This window comes from Onychomys torridus, chromosome 12 (assembly GCF_903995425.1).
Source record: "Onychomys torridus chromosome 12, mOncTor1.1, whole genome shotgun sequence".
Lineage (NCBI taxonomy): Eukaryota > Metazoa > Chordata > Mammalia > Rodentia > Cricetidae > Onychomys > Onychomys torridus.
In genome coordinates, this window is record NC_050454.1 from 13,164,036 (window position 1) to 13,180,623 (window position 16,588).

Here is a 16,588-nt window from a genome sequence, read left to right on the forward strand (position 1 = left end):
GATGACTGCAGACACACAGTTGAGAAAGAGGGACATCGAAGGCTTCTGGGACAACCCCTAACCCAGCCCCAGCCCCAGATAAAGTAACAGCCTAAACAGGAAGTCATCAAAGAGAACTCTTAGAAAGTGTGATAAGGATGCTGAAGTGGGGGCTGGAGAGATGATGGCTCAGGGGTTAAGAGCACTGACTGCTCTTCCAGAGGTCCCGAGTTCAATTCCCAGCAACCACATGGCAGCTCACACCTGCCTATAACTCCAGTTTCGGGGACCCCAACAACCATGGCACAAACGCACATTAAAAAAAAAAAAGAAAAGATGCCAAAGTGTAGCTCTCCATAGTGATGGCATCTGTCGGGGGTGCAGGTGGGGAAGGACTCAGGTATCTACAAGGGACTGGCCACGGTGAGTTTGAGCATGCTCCAGTGAATATATGGGCAACACAAATTGGACTTTTTTTTTTGAGGGGGTGGGAGGATCTGAGAGTGTAATCAGGGTTCATGATGTGAAATTCCCAAATAATCAATAAAAATATTTTTTAAAAAATGTATGTTCAGGTCTGGAGAGTGGCTCAATGGTTAAATAAATATACTTGTTGCTCTTGCAGAGGACCTGGGCTTGATTTCTAGAATCTACATGGTGGCTCACAACCATCCATGACTTCAATTCCAGAGGATCAAATGCCCTCTTCTGACCTCCCTAGGCACCAGACATACACATGGTTCACACACATACTTGAAGGCAAAACACTTGATGTTTACCGATGCATTTGGTGGTATGAACCTGGGAGATGGGGGCCTAAAAATGAGGTGGACTAAAAGTCTCATGCAACAGCCAACTTTATTCAGAGCATCAACAATTTATACTCTGAGGGATAAGAAGAATCACTTGAGTGAGGTGTGCAGTCACAAGGACAAGCCACAGGTGGCAAAAACATGTTTTTCCACAGAGCCACATGACGAACAACAGCTGAGGTAAACTCACTCCTGTCTGCTACACCTGGGAGGAGCGTGAAAACACATTCCACGAATTCTGTGTTCTGAAAAAACTGAGGTCACAAGACTCTTGTTTTCTTGGGGTTTTCTCACACGCACTCAACACTCTCACAGGACTCCTCCATTCTTGGACTGTGTTCTGACAACTCATTAACATAAAATAAAATAAACCTTTAAAATAATTTAAAAGAGTATTTCTTGCTGTAAGCCCAGATTCAGTTTGTGCTATATGGGGCAGGGCTGGGGGTGTTGCTCAGTTGGTAGAGAGCTCACCTGACATGTATTAAGCCCTGGGACCCATCCCCAGTGATTCCTAAACTGGGTGTGACGGTACACCCAGCCCTCAGAAGTTGGAGGCAAGAGGTTAAGAAGTTCCAGGTCATCCTCAGCTACCTAGAGTTCAGCTAGCCTCAAAAAGACAACCTGGAACAAAAGCAGCCTCTGAGGTGCTTCCTTAATGCTACTTCCGCCTGTCTGCAAGTGAACGCTAGTCAGGGTTCTCTAGCGTCACAGAATCTCTATTCAAAAAGGGGACTCATTGGAATGCCTTACAGACTGCAGTCCAGCTAACCCAACAATGGCTAGCTGTGAACGGAAAGTCCAAGAATCTAGTAGTTGCTCAGTCCCACGAGGCTGAGTGTCTCCGCTGGTTTTCTGTATGTGCTAGAATCCAGAAAAAGTCCACTCCAAGGCCAGTGAAGCTTCCTTCTTCCATGTCCTTGTCCAGCAGAAGGTGAGGCCCAGATTAAATACGTATCTTCCTGCCTCAAGATCTGGAATAAAGGTGTGGGTCTTCTTCCTACCTCAAAGGTCCAGACTAGAAGTGGATTCGCCCACTTCAAATTAAGCAGAGCATCTCTCTCAGGTGTGCCCTGCATTTCTGGATTGTAGTTCTTTCTAGATACAGTCAAGTTGACAACCCAGAACAGCCACCACAGCAAGCATGGGGAATATCTTTGCAAACTTCTTCAAGGGCCCTTTTGGCAAAACGGAATGTGCCTTCTCATGGTAGGCCTGACCACCGCAGGAAATACAGCAGTTCTCTACAAAGGGAAGCTGGCTGAAATCGTGACCACCATTCCCGTCACTGGGTTCCACCTGGAGGCCACTGAGTACAATAACATCATCCTCACTGTGTGGGATGCGGGTGACTTCAGGACAAGGTCCAGCTAATGTGGTACCCCTACTTCCAGAACACTCAAGGTTTGATCTTGGCGACTGACAGAAATGGCAGAGAGTGTGAATGAGGCCCATAGAATGCTGGCCAAGGACGGGCTCTGAGATGCTGTTCTCCCGGGGTGTGCCACCAAGCAGGACCTCACAATGCCAAGAACGTGGCCAAAATCGCAGCTAAGCTGGGTTGCATTCTCGGCACCACAGGGACAGGTAATCAGACCACCCGTGTCGCCAGCGTGGCTGGGCTTTAGGAAGGTCTAGACTAGCTGTCTAGTCAGCTCAGGAACCATACCCTGCCTCCTCACATCTTCCTCTTGGTCTTCTGCTCTCCTTTCACGTGGCAAATGATGTGACTCTGTGGTCCATTGAGGCAGTTTCTGGTATGCCTGTGCAATACTGCATAGCTTCTTTTTTTTTTTTTTTATTGTAAAAAGAAAAGTTGCCGGGCAGTGGTGGCGCACGCCTTTAATCCCAGCACCTCGGGAGGCAGAGGCAGGCGGATCTCTGTGAGTTCGAGGCCAGCCTGGACTACTGAATGAGTTCTAGGAGAGGTGTAAAGCTACACAGAGAAACTCTGTCTCAACAAAACAAAACAAAACACACACACACACACACACACACACACACACACACACACACACACAAAAGGCAACTCACTATTAGTGTCCAAAAGGGATTTTAAGGGTCTGAGTGCTTGGCCTCTGGGAACCAATGGGCTGAAGATTGGTATAGGAAGCTGTTTGCTGGCTGTTTTTTTGAACCAAACTCCGTGCACTTTAAAAAAAATAAATAAAAATATAACACAACCAGGGGCCAGGGAGATGGGTCAGCAGTCAAGAAGGCTCATCGCTCTCAGCAGTGGAAGCTTTCAGGCTTCTCACAACGCCTATCAGCTCCAGGTCCAGGGGATAACAGCACCCATTTCTGAACTCTGTAGGCAAACACACACACACACACACACACACACACACACACACACACACACACACGAAAACAAATCTGTAAAACAATGCTAAAAAGCTGGCCATGGTCCAACATGCTTTTAATTCCAGCACTTGAGGGGCAGAAAGAGGCAGGAGGGTCTCTGTGAGTTCAAGGCCAGCCTGATCTACACTGTGGGTTCCAGGAGAGCCAAGACTACAAAAAGAGAAATCCTGTGTCAAATAAATAAATGAGAATAAATAAATAAATAAATAAATAAATAAATAAATAAATAAATAAATAAAGCAATGTTAGATGTTGTAGGGTATTCACTGGAGAAGTATGCTCAGATATACATTTAAGTCAATAGGAAGTCTTTATTAGCCGGCCGGTGACTACACTGGGTGCTCAGGATCTCAGTGTATCCCTGAGCCTTTCTCAAGATGAGCTTTTAAGCACAAAACCATGTTCTGGGTTGACATGCTTCAGTTAACAAGAACAGTTAGCCAGAAGCAGAGCTACAGAAGCTAAAAAGCAAGGTTAGTACATTTAGAGACTTTCCCAGAACTATATGGACTTTGACAGATTAGGTCTTTGTTTTAGTTTTTGCAGGTGGTGTGTCTTCATGTTGGGTTTTATAGCCTGAACGGCACTTCCATCATGGAGTCAGTTGTGCTAAGGTCTGGGGGCCTGCTACAACAGACAAGAAAACTTGAATATACCGAAGGGGGACTGTACCTAGTATAGCTTTTGCTGCTTAGCCTGGAGCTAGTCCACGGGATTAGCTATTTCCCTGTGTGAATTAACTGCCATCTACAGCATGGTCTCAATGGTGCCCTCACAACTTGCCTGTCTTTGAGTCACCTGCACTGTGCTTGTATTCATGCTCACATGGTTACCCAGGGGTGAGCTGGAGACCTCTGTGGAGTGCAGGGCCCAGCCTTGTCTTTGATTGGTGAATGATTGGGCAGCAGAATTCCCAGCTGGCTCTTGGACCCACTTGGGCATGCTTCCAGGAGGCCCAAGTCTCACTTGCAAGAACATGTGCAAGCTGGGAGGGTAGTTCTCTCAGGAGCAGATCTCGGAGTGTGCTAGCTCTGCCTGTGACGTAATTTTTTCCCTCCGTCTGAGCGAGTCCGATTTACGGGCTGTCTTAGGGTTTCTATTGCTGTGAAGAGACACCATGACCACGGCCACTCTTAGAAAGGAAAACATTTAATTGAGGTGGCTTGCTTACAGTTTCAGAGGTTTAGTCCATTATTATGGCGGGACATGGCAGCACACAGGCAGATGGTGCTGGAGAAGGAGCTGAGAGTTCTTGATCTGCAGGCAACAGGAAGTGAACTCTATCACTGGGAGTGGCTTGAGCATATATGAGGCCTCAAAGCCCACCCCCACAGTGACACACTTCTTCCAACAAGGCCACACCTACTCCAACATGGCCACCCCTCCTAATTGTGCCACTCTCTATGGGAGCCATTTTCTTCCAATCCAAACCAACACATGGACCAAGGATGACTTCTAATTTTTTCTTTTGTATATACTGAGCATCTAAGAAGCTGGAGCTGTTACACTTGGCAGGGAAACTACAGGCAGGGTTTTCTGTCTCACCAGCCACACAGAGCGGCACTGTTAGGAGGCGTGGCCATGCTGGAGGAAGTGTGTCACTGTGGGGGGTGGCCTTTGAGGTCTCGTACATGCTCAAGCCACTCCCAGTGATAACCACCCAGAGACTTGTTATTAATTATAAACGCTTGGCCAATAACTTAGACTTGTTACTAACTAGCTCTTACAACTTAAATTAACCCATATTTCTTTTCTTTTATTTTTTCATTTATTTATTCATTTATTTATTTATTTATTTATTTATTTTTTCGTTCATTCATTCATTCATTTATTTATTTATTTATTTATTTATTTATTTATTTGGTTTTTCGAGACAGGGTTTCTCTGTGTAGCTTTGCACCTTTCCTGGAACTCACTTTGTAGACCAGGCTGGCTTCGAACTCACAAAGATCGGTCTACCTCTGCCTCCTGAGTGCTGGGATTAAAGGCGTGTGCCACCACTGCCGGCTTCTTTTTTTTTTTTTTTTTTTTTTTTAAGATTTATTTATTTATTATGTACACAGTGTTCTGCCTGCATGCCAGAAGAGGGCACCAGATCTCATTACAGAGCCACCATGTGGTTGCTGGAAACTGAACTCAGGACCTCTGGAAGAGCAGCCAGTGTTCTTAACCACTGAGCCATCTCTCCAGCCCTGACCCATATTTCTTTTCTACACTCTACCGTGTGGCAGTATCTTTTCTCAGCATAGCATGTTCATCTTCTGCTTCCTCTGAATCTTCTGGTAACTCTCCCCTCCTTCTTCCCTGCGCTCTTTTCGTCTGGAAGTCCCACCTAACCTCTACCTGCCTAGCTAATGGCCATTTAGCCCTTTAATAAACCAGTCCGGGTGTCAAATCTTCACAGTGTATAAACTCAGAACTGGTATACTTGGGCATTGTCCTGGACCCTTCCACTGCTTTCAATAAACAATTAGGCAGACAAAATACAGGACACCTTTGCAATCTTTCCCTCTTTATTCAATAACCTGGAGGTGCCTCTGGTACCTGCATCACTCTGTTTACCCTGAGTTTACAGCCGTCCAAACCTGAGCATCTGCCCTGATTGCCCCAGCTAATGTTCCCCTTGGTCTTACCACCCGACCACTTGAAGCTACTTAGTCGTCTTGGATGGCTAAAGCAACATTCCAGGAACATGCTGTCTTATTAGGAACAGGCCTGTCACAGATATCCTAGGTCAACACCCTCACTTTTGCTGTTTACCTCCTGGATTTCTGACACACTGATCTCCTTGTCTTCTGGAAGCAGTGTGGCAACTCACAGACTTGTGTTGGCTTCCATTTTCACACTGTTGACCTCTGGGTACCTAACTTCCTGTGATGAATCAATCCCTGTAAGTCTTACCCTGCTGTGATTTACCAAACACACAGGGATGACTAGGGAGCAGCCATAAAGTCGTTAAGTAAGAGCGGGGGATGTGATGAAACCGAGATTTTAGGAAGATTAACCAGCAATTAATGAGGAGGCAACAGCGTCTGAAGTCAGCAAGGTCATCTAGAGCACACTCACAGTAATGACACAGTTCAGGGGTGGAGATGTCGAAGTATTATCTCTTGTAATCCCTCTGAGAGAGGATCTGAGAAGCAGGCTGGCTGGGCTGGTGAAAGCATCTTCTCCACATTTCATCTGGCACGTCAAAGGTGTGTGGTTACCGAGAGAAAGCTAGGGCTTGGAACACAGGTTCTCTCTAGGCGTACTAAAGGGGGTGAAGCGAAGCAAGGCTCAAAGCCTGTAGAACTGAGGCACTGCTGTGGTGCTGGAGGAAGAAATAGCTAAAAGAAGCTGCCAAGAACCAGAGTCTGAGCCGGGCTCACGCCTTTCATCCCAGCACTTGGGAGGCCAAGCAGGTGGATCTCTGTGAGTTCCATGCCAGTCTAGACTACATAGTGTGACCCTGCCTCAAAAACAAAAAACAGACAAACAAACAAACAAACAAACAGAAACCAGTCTGTTTTCTGGGTCAGTGAGAGAGCCTGGGGTGGAGTGAGATGCTGCATTTGTGTTTGGATGTTGCTCACTCCTCAGACCCCACGTGACCAAATAAAAATGTCTTGCAGTCTGCTGAACACTGGTACCAGGAGGTAGCCAAGGGTGCCTTGCAGAGAGAGCTACATGTGTGAGCCTAATTACCTCAGATGTAGCAGGGTAGCATAGTGGAAACAAGCTTCCTCAACTAGAGAGGGAAGCCAAAAGAGACTGTAAGAACGGCTGGCCTGGGATGGGCACCATTGGGGCAGAAGGAGAAACACGGCAATCGCTTGTGTAGTGTCTCCATTTTAATCGAGGAAAGCTGAGAAAAAAGAGGAGGTGCAGGAAGGCACACAGGTGAGAAAAAGTACCTCACCACTGCCACTCAGAAACCCCTTGGTCATGATAACGTCATGATAGCTGGACCACAACTGGACAGCTAGTGGAGCCCCAGGCTAACTCTAAATGTCCACCAGAGGGCGTCAGAACTCAGGACTCCACGGCATTTCCTTAACGACTATAGCCCATGTTGACCTCAGGGTTTATAATCTTTTGACTCTGCTGGCTCTTACTCCATCTGGGCAGAGGAGGCAGGCATGTGGGAGAGGCTGGCAGCAAACTGTTCCTCCCTATGCCCTAGTAAGGTTTTGAAAACTGAATTCCCCGGGGGTGTGTGAACAGGGCCTGCTGAGCAGCTCCCAGGAGCTCTGACCTAGTGATAGGTGAGGGTGATAGTCTGTCTGTTCCTGCTTCTGGGAGGATATGGCCTGGGTTAGCAGATACTGCTGCACCTGTGGAATCGTCAGATTCCTTCACCTTCTTCTAATGGCCCCTTCCTGACTCCAAAATCCTTGATTTTGTCTAATCCAATCATTGACTCTGATTCCAGCATTTCACCCTCCAGGGACCTCAGTTCAGACTTGTTCCAGGCACAGGGTACAAAGATCAAAATATCTGGTCTCTCTACCTCCCTACCCTGTTTCACCGAGCACTGTCCATTTCTGGTAACATGCTGGAACCACCTGATGAGCTTTTAAAAGCCATAGAGATGGACAGTGAGAAGCCTCTGGGAATAGAGGCATAGGTTGCCAAACTTGAGGAACCCATACACCCCTGAATCCACATGGAAGAGGGAGAGATCCACACATTGTCCCTTGACATTCCCCCCATGTGTGTAAATTTGTGTACACACACACACACACTCAAAAAAAAAAAAGAAGAAGAAGAAGCCAGAGATGCTAAATTCTTTTTTTTTTTTCTGGAGTAGGAGATTATTTTTTTGTTCTTCCCCATTTATTTATTTAGTGATTTTTCTATTATCAGCTTGACACAGTATAAATTCTTATCCTAATAGTGATAGTGAAATATTTCATTGAGGCTTGAGATGCTGAATTCTAGGCCAGTGATGATAATTTAATTATGCCAGGGTGTGGGGTATTGCTTACATTCTGTCGTGACATGGGCTGGAGAGATGGCTCAGCAGTTGAGGGTATTTCTTTCTGCCATCACCAACATGGCAGTTCACAAACGTCTATAACTTCCATTTCAGGGGATCCAATGCCCATGACTAACCTCCTCAGACGCCAGGCAGACACGTGGTGCATATTTATACAGAGGCAAAACACTGGTCCACATAAAATAAATAAATCTAAAACAGTTAAAAATAAAAATACATCCCCCCCCCCCCATGGACTACTAGCACCTGAAAGTTTGATAGAAATGTCAGGCCTCGGCTTCCCTGTCCAACCTGCTGAATCCAAATCTGCCTCTCTCAACAAGATGCCCAGGTGACTGAGAGCTGCTGCTCCAGCTGACACACCATTTCCTTCGCTCATAGCTGTTAGATTATTCATGCCACGGCAGTGACCGTCCAGTTTTTCATTGTGACCTACACACAGAAACAGATTTTTACATCAAGGCGCAGAACACACACACAGGTTCTGTATATAACACATATATAATGAATCAAAAATGTCTTAAAAACACTATGCGCACTACCTAGGATACACACTCATCCATTCCACAGACGTTCTTGGCATCTGTGCTGTGTTTGGCATTATTCCAACCGAGTGTGCATAGCACAAAAATTCATGTTGTGGTGGAGTTTATACTCTGCTGGGGTGGGAAAAGGAGAGTGTCAGGAAGTCAAAAATAAGCCACGAATATGAAAGGCATGCTGGAAGATTAGGAAATCCCGCTGTTAAGAAACAGCTTGAGGAGGGCTGACTGGGAGCTGCTTACATTCCGGGACCCTGATGTGAATGCCCTTTAGAAAGACGTAAGCTTTTGAATTTCTCTGGAACCATTTTTGTACATTTTGTATTTTAAATAAAAAGTCAAAACAAGCTCTGTTTGGGTATTTTCTAATTTTTTTGGATTTGTTTTTGTTGTTTGTTTTTGTTTTTTGTGTGTGTGTGTTTTTTTTTTTTGGGGGGGGGGTTGAGACAGGGTTTCTCTGTAGCTTTGAAGCCTGTCCTGGACTAGCTCTGTAGACCAGGCTGGCCTCGAACTCACAGAGATCCACCTGCCTCTGCCTCCCGAGTGCTGAGATTACAGGCGTGTGCACCACCGCCCGGCTTAATTTTTTTTTTTTTTTTTGAGCTGAGGATCGAACCCAGGGCCTTGCGCTTGCTAGGCAACCACTGAGCTAAATCCCCAACCCTTCTATTTTTTTTTTAATGATTTTTTTTCTTTTTAAACCTGCATTGGTGTTCTGCCTGCATGTATGTCTGTGTGAGGGCATCAGATCCTCTGGGACTGGAGTTACAGACAGTTGTGAGCTACCATGTGGGTGCTTGGAATTGAACCCGGGTCCTCTAGAAAAGCAAGCAGCCAGTGGTCTTAACCTAGCTGAACCATCTCTCCAACCTTGATATTTTGTTTTATTGTCCTTTGATTAAACAACAACAACAAACCCAAGCCGGGCGGTGGTGGCGAACGCCTTTAATCCCAGCACTCCTCAGGAGGCAGAGCCAGCCGGATCTCTGTGAGTTCGAGGCCAGCCCGGACTACAGAGTGAGATCCAGGACAGGCATCAAAACTACACAGAGAAACCCTGTCTCGAAAAAACCACCAGCCAAACAAACCCATATTTACTGGATTTAATCCGCCTGTTGCTGAGGGGCTGCAGCAGCAGTAGTTTAAGTCAGGGGGTGGGGTAGGGCGACAGAAAAACAAAACCTTGGTGCAATGATTCCACAGCCTCCTCCAAGTCTTGGCTGAGTGTCTGTCTGCAGGTGTGAGCCAGGGCGCCTGACACCCCTGCTTTGCTTTCTTGCTCACCCCTCAGGGTAACTGTCTCATAGCGAGATTCTTCAGGGAACCACCAACACAGCCCTGGAGCAGGTTGGCACACTCTGTTTTGAACTAGACCCGACAAGCCCTTCTCTCTGCAGAGTCACTGGGCTGCCGGGCAGCTCTCTTCAAGTTCCAGGCCTGGGAAGAGTCTGGATCAGGCACCTCCCGAGGCTCCTGAGCCTTTTGGCTTCTCATCTGAAGCTCGTTTCCTCCGTTATGCCGTTAGCTACCCTGGTGATAGAGCAGTCTCCAGCCACTTGTACTGCCGTGGTCGGATGATATGCAGACAGAGTCGGCCTCCGAGAAATCTCCCAGTGCCCGGACTAGAGGCTCTGGTGACAGGGCAGGATGGAGGACTTCCGGTACCCTCAGATCTGAAGCTCCAGGTAACCACGCTCTAGGGATGTGTGGGGCACGGATCTTGCTCTGGAGGGAGATTGGAGGAGAGATGGGGGTGGGGGGTGGGGATGAGCTTCCCTGAGAGAATCCCTTATCAGGACCTTTGGGATGGAGCTGCATTGATTGACCCCTTGCCCTGTTTGATCTGGAGCTGGATTTATCGGCAGGAGCACTTTGGCCAAATCAGTTGTTTGCATCTACTGACCACGAAATCTCGTTAGTCCCGATGTTTTCCTGAGGTATGGCTCCTGCACTGGCAATTGTTTTATTGTGCTTCAGTGGTTCAGAGAACAGATGATAAAGTCAGACAGTTGGATTTGATTTCTGGCTTTACTGCTGTCGAGGGAGTTGATTCTGAAAAAGTCGCTTCATCACAGGAGGTCTCAGCTCTATCACTGGAAACCGGGGATGTAATACGTCCTCATTGCTGTGGGCGGAGATGAGAATACTGTGGAGTGCAAGGCTAAGCTCACAGGCTCTGTAAATCTCAGCCACTGTCATTACTGTGTGAGGAAGGTTGGGGACAGAATCCCTCTGCTCCCTTCTACCAAACACATTGAAAAAAAAATTTTTTTTTCCCCCAACAAGGGGGAAGACCCTACCTAGCTGAGATACAGAATATTCACCCCTCAGCTCCAGGGCAAGTCTCCACCAAATGAGCTGAGATTAAATGATTCAGCATGTTTCTCTGTCCACCTCACAGAGCAAGCCACCATGACCCAAATCCACACAGATTAGGCCCTGACTAGCTTACGTAGAACTCATCTCCTTTCCTGTTGTCCAAACTATCCACCTCCTTGGCTATAGCCTTTGATCTCAATGATAGACAAATAAGTACAGGGCAGGACCAAGCCCACCACCCTGAAAGCCCAACACACTCAGGAGTCGAGGGCTGATGAGGAGAAAAATCAAGCTTATTAAAATGCTTACCCTCTGATGAGTGGAACTACTGCCCCCCCAACGATTAAGTGCGGGGGGGTGGGGGTGGGGGGGGAGAGCTCTTCTTCTCCTCCTCCTCCTCCTCCTCATTATTATTATTATTATTATTATTATTATTATTGGTTTTTGGAGATAGGGTTTCTCTGTGTAGCCCTGTCTGTCCTGAAACTCTCTCTGTAGATCAGGCTGGCCTTGAACTCAGAAATTGCCTGCCTCTGCCTCCTGAGTGCTGGGATCAAGGGTATGCACTACCCTGACTGGCACAAAAGAGCTTTTATAAGAGAAAAGGGGCAGGTCCTGGTCTGGTAAGGAGCAGGAAGAACTTACCCAGGGTCTGTCTGTACTCTGTGTCTCTGTCTCTCTTTCTCTCACTCTCCTCTTGCTATGGAACATCTGACCTTGACTACCTGGGGTTGGTTAGTTCCTGTAATTCTTTAGACATACTGCTTTTCTGCAAGTTCAAACTCACAGCATTTTGATGCTTTTTGTTAGGTGAAACGCAGGGCTGAATAAGGAGTGGCCTTACATATTTTGCCTTTATCTGAGGGTCACCAAATGTGGAATTTGTAAACCTAAAGTATGGTTATCTGTCAACATCTTAATCATTTAGAGCCAGTGTTTTCTAGAATGCTGTAAAAGGAGTGGAAGTCAAAGGATGCCCCACACACAAAGGGACAGCTGCTTGCTCCTACGCTGATGGCTGATCCTTCAATTTTCTTATTATGCTCACTTTATAGATGAGGTGGAGACAATCATGGGGTTCAGTGGCACTGAGCCTGTGGGTTCTAGGTCTTACGGTCTATGCCTGCTTCCATTTGGGTTAGGATCACACTGCATTGGCATTGGGCATCCCACTCTGTTTTTTCTTCTGGGGAGAAGAGGGCTATGCACATCCAAGGCAAGAGAGGCCCCAAGAAGGAGGAGTGGGAAGGGAGGATGATGGCATTGCTTGGGGGCAGTTTCTACCCAAGGCTCCCTTGTCCTTTGGTCCCAGGGAAAGAATGCAGGTTATGGTCCAGTTTGTGTGTGTGTGTGTGTGTGTGTGTGTGTGTCCCTGCCTGGCTGCTAGATTAAAGCAGAAACAACTGAGAACAGGTAGAAGTGAGTTTTCACTCCCACAGGGTAAACCCGCAACCGCTGAAACGCCACTTAGAATTTCAAACACTCAGGAGGCAGCAGCAAGGAGCATCACAAGTTCCAGGCCAGCTTGGGCTGCATGGTGAGCCCCTGTCTCAATGTGTCTTTTTTTTTTCCCTTCCCTCCCCTCCCGCTAAATTCTAGGACTTCAACCTCCTAATTTTGAACTTCACCTTTCTTTCGGTAGCGCGCGTGCGTGGGCGTGTGTGTGTGTGTGTGTGTGTGTGTGTGTGTGTGTGTGTGTGTGCGCGCGCGCGCGCGCGTGCAATAAAGGGCCAGGACCCTTTAAGAGGGCGGGGCGACGCCCGTGGGCCCCACCCCCCCGGGGCGGCGCAGGCGCGCGCGGGCTCCGGGAACCCGGCTGGAGGGCCGCCGGCTCGCGGGGCCGCAGCACCTGCGGCGCGGCGCCCGGGTGGCCGAGGTTGACTGCCGGAGGCGGGGGCGGGACGCGGGGCCCCGGCAGCCCTCTCGGGGCCGAGGCGGAAGCCGCGGGGCGGGGGCGCGCAGGGCAGCACCATCTGGAGGGGCGGGAGCGCGCGGCCTCTGGGGGGCAGGCGCGTGCGCGGCGCGGCGGGCTCGGGGGGTCGCCGGCGGGGGGCGCAGGAGGAGCGTGGCGGACTGAGCCCCGCGTTGCCGGAGCAGCAGCCGGCGCGCGTCGGGCGGCTCAGCTGGGGCCCGCAGCTCCTCCGCGGGCTGAAGCTCGGCGTGGAGGAGCAGGGCGGGGTGGGTCCGGCCGTGCAGGAGGAGGGCGGCGTGGGGCTGGGGGTGCAGGAGCGGGGCGGCCGCGGTCACGAGCCCAGCCTGGGGTTGGTGTGGGGGCCGCCCGACGCCGCGGACTGGAGGCGCCCGGCGCGCTGGACGGGCTCGGCCGGCGGGCCCGTGGCGCAGGAGGAGGGCCTGGGGCCCCGCGGGCAGCAGCAGGAGAAGGGGGGAGGCGGCCCCGCAGTGCAGGAGCGCGGCGAGGCCCGTGCCGGGGTGCAGGAGCGCGGGGAGGGCAGCCCACGCAGGCTTCTGCGGCAGCCCGAGGAGCTGCCCGAGGTGGCCGACGGCTCCTGCCCGCACACGGAGGAGCTCGAAAGTTCGGACGAGCGCAGCTGGGAGAGCTGCGGGCACCTAGGCAGGGAGGCGGTGGTCCTGGGAGCATCCCCCGCAAGTGGGGACAGACTCGGGGTGCTGGGAAGGGCCAGGCCTGTGGGACCCCGGGGGCCTGAAGGAGAGGGGCGCTTGGGGGTGCAGGAAGCAAATTGGCTGCCCGGGGTGCAGGAGGGTCAGGTCGTGTGGGCTGTTCAGGAAACGTATCTGAACGGTAAAGGGTCCCCAGGGGGTGAGGAATTCCAAGAGGGACACCGGACCCGCAGGCGCAGACGGCGGAGGAGGTGGTAATCTGCAAGCCACCTCGCTGGCTGGCATCGGGAGTCCTCCAGTGCCAAGAGTAATGCAGGAGGGTGTAGGGGCTTGGGGAGCAGAAGAGCGCTGTGAACCTGACCTTTGGAAGCCATTGCCAGAGGGCGGGCACTGGCCTGCAGGATCGTCTCTGCTACCTCAAGTCTGAGCATCTTCGAAGCTGTGTCTGTCTCGGGGCAGCTGAAAACTCAGGTAAGAGAGGTCGGTTTTGTCCTCAGCTGGAGTTGTTGTGTTTAGAAGCAGCGGAGTATGGGCTCCAAACAGCACTTGAACTCTCAGGTTGACCGCCCCGGAGAGCATCCCCCCACCCCGCGCCCCACAATTGTATCTAGCAGCTGCTGTAGTGGAGTAGTCATCTCTTTCAAGTCTAGACTGGACGCGAGACGGTTTGAGTGGCGGAGGGAAGGGAAGGCAGGGTAGCCCCAGGGCCAGGGTGGCAGGGTAGAAGTCATCCCCGCCATCTGCCTGCCGGTGGAGGTAGGTGTGCCCTGGGCCTCAAGTCCTCCAGAAAAGGGAAGTGGGTAGGGTTGCATTATCAGTGCCTTATCTTGTAGTCCTGTGGGTCACGTGGGGGTGGCAGCCGGTAGTGACTCGGGCACGAGCCTGACCTGCGCCTGCCACACGGTTTTGTCACGGTTGATTATGCTGTGGGCCCAAAGCCAAGGATGGGTAGAGAAGCCGAGAGCAACTGGTGAGGTCTTCATCTCTGAAGGGAGTGTACCAGCGGCTGCTACCTCCTCCTTACCCCAGGCCTTGACCTCACTCTGGAAAGGTGGCAAGTAGAAAGAAGACTGTGATATCCTATGAAGGTCTCTTCACACCCCTGCCCAGCCCCGGGGTTGTTCTTGGCTAAGCCTAGAGGTGGAGCCTACAGGGGCTAGGGCCAGTGGCCAGATTTGGCTTCTTTTTCACACATGAACCCTCCAGCTCCTTCCTGGTCCAGGTGGGCTTAGTTGACATCTTTCCTTAGCCCTGTCAAGAGTTCTTGGCATCTCTGCCCCACCAGTGGGGATGAATCCAGGGTGGCTGTCTCGGAGCTTTTTAGCCAGGGATATCTCTGCTCCAGCCCACCGTGTACCTATGAGTCAGATGACTCCCATACCCCGGTTCTGAACCAGCCTGGGTGGAGATAGGGTTCTCCTGTGGGGGCAGAAGAAGGGGTGGTGGTGGCTAGGACCGGCGGAGGAGCCAGTTTGCCGGCCCCGGCAAGCCCAACCTGTCTGTCGGCTTCATCCCATGCCTGTCACACTGTGCCTCAAACATTCTGACACCGGAAGTTTAGCTTCTGTGTCTCCATGGTGCCCCGGGCTCCTGGATTGACCAGACTGGTTCCGCCTCACTGGCTTCAGTGGAGAGAATTCAGCTCTCAGCATGTGTGTGAGCGTAGGTCTGCACACTTAAACTTCAGGTTGACTTTCCTGGACTTTTGGATGAACAGGAGAGCGACTGGTCTGCTCTTGGGCACTCTCTGAGCTGGCAGTACCTAGCATTTGTGTGAATGGAAATCAGATAGTGTGACCTTTTAGAGTCTGGCTTCTTTGGTTCAGCATCATTATTTCCAAACTTACTCATATTGTTACATGTATCATCGGTTCATTCCCTGTCATTGTTCAGCAGTCTCCAGTGGGTATGTCATGGTCTTTATATCCAAGTACCTGGTGAGGGGTAGGTTTCGGATTTAGTACTACAGATATAGCCTCTTTGGATGATGTGTTAGTCTTTGTGTGGATGCATGCTTTTATTCTCCCAGGTCAATTCTTAGGACTGGAATGCTTGCATTATATTGTAGGTAAACATTTAACCTTTAAGGAACTTCTAGACTTATCATATAACTCCACTAATAACTACCATATTTTCATTTTCACAAACCAGTTAAAAATAAATTTAAAAAAAAAATTGAAACATATGAGAAAATAATATTAAAAATAAATAGCTAGCCGGGTAGTGGTGGCACATGCCTTTAATCCCAGCGCTTGGGAGGCAGAGGCAGGTGAATGTCTGTGAGTTGGAGGCCAGCCTGGTCTACAAATTGAATTCCAGGACAGCCAGGACAGCCAGGACTGTTACATAGAGAAACTCTGTCTCAAAACAAACAAACAAAAACTAACTAGCTAGCTGGCCATGGTGGTATGTACCTGTAACCCCAGCTACTTGGGATGTTGAGGCAGGGGACTTACTTGAGCCCAGGGGCTAAAAACCAGATTGAGCAACATAGCAGGACCCCCAGCTCAGCAAACAAACACCCCCCCCCCCCCAAAAAAAAAACCAAACCCTAACCACCCAAACCTACCAGACAGACTGTTTTTCAAAGTGGCTGAAGTGTTTTCTATCCCTACCACACATTGCATGGTGGTATCTTTAGACATCTCGGAGGTCATAGCGTATCTGATATGGTTTGAATTAGCATTCCTTTAGTGACTAATTGGCATCTCTTCATGTACTCATTTGATGGAGTATCTATTCACATTACTTACCTATTATGCTGTTGTTGGTTTTTTTCCTCATATTTTAAAGAATTTAAGAATATATTCAGAATGTGAATGTTTTATCAGATGCATAATTTTGCAGATGTTTTCTTGTAGTTTATGGCCTGAATTTTAATCACTTTCTCATCCTCTCTCTTTGCTGTTGTTTTAATTGAACTTTATTTACATTTACTTAGTATGTGTATGTTCGTGTGTGTGGAAGCCAGAGGAAACCTTTGGGAGTCGGTCACCTTCCACCATGCGGGT

At 49.4% G+C, this 16,588-nt stretch overlaps 1 pseudogene; it reads left to right on the forward strand.

The window, feature by feature from the left end:
- Positions 1 to 1,935: 1,935 nt before the first annotated feature.
- LOC118594257 lies at positions 1,936 to 2,419 on the forward strand (annotated as a pseudogene).
- The last annotated feature ends 14,169 nt before the right edge of the window (positions 2,420 to 16,588 follow it).